Here is a 497-nt window from a genome sequence, read left to right as displayed (position 1 = left end):
GTTTCCCCCAGTGAGCCTTCTCGCACAGACGCTGTGCAAGGTCAGGAAGGATGAGGAGCAGGTCCTGCTAGTGGCGCCGTATTGGCCCACTCGGACCTGGTTCCCGGAACTTATGCTTCTCGTGACAGTCCCTCCTTGGCATATTCCTCTGAGGAAGGATCTACTGACTCAGAGACGGGGCACCCTGTGGCACCCGCGTCCAGACCTCTGGAAACTACATGTCTGGTCCCTGGACGGGACGAGGAGGTTCTAGGTGACCTACCCCAGGAGGTAGTTGACACCATCACTTTGGCGAGAGCACCGTCTACGAGACACGCTTACGCCTTGAAGTGAAACCTGTTCGTCGAGTGGTGTTCTTCTCACCGAGAAGACCCCCGTAAATGCCCAACCAGGGTCGTGCTTTCCTTTTTGCTGCAAGGGTTGGAGCAAAAGCTGTCTCCTTCCACCCTTAAAGTCTATGTCGCTGCGATTGCTGCTAACCATGACCCCGTGGAAGG

At 56.3% G+C, this 497-nt stretch overlaps 1 protein-coding gene across 2 annotated transcripts in view; it reads left to right on the top strand.

The window, feature by feature from the left end:
• Positions 1-497, top strand: part of scn2b (sodium channel, voltage-gated, type II, beta) — a 16,743-nt gene that overhangs the window by 14,674 nt on the left and 1,572 nt on the right. The gene's annotated exons all lie outside the window — the stretch shown is intronic.

This window comes from Sinocyclocheilus rhinocerous, unplaced genomic scaffold, assembly GCF_001515625.1.
Source record: "Sinocyclocheilus rhinocerous isolate Xijiao unplaced genomic scaffold, SAMN03320098_v1.1 scaffold1012, whole genome shotgun sequence".
In the NCBI taxonomy this organism is placed as follows: Eukaryota; Metazoa; Chordata; class Actinopteri; order Cypriniformes; family Cyprinidae; genus Sinocyclocheilus; species Sinocyclocheilus rhinocerous.
Note: the sequence above shows the minus strand (reverse complement) of the source record. Positions and strands in the feature narration are given on the sequence as shown.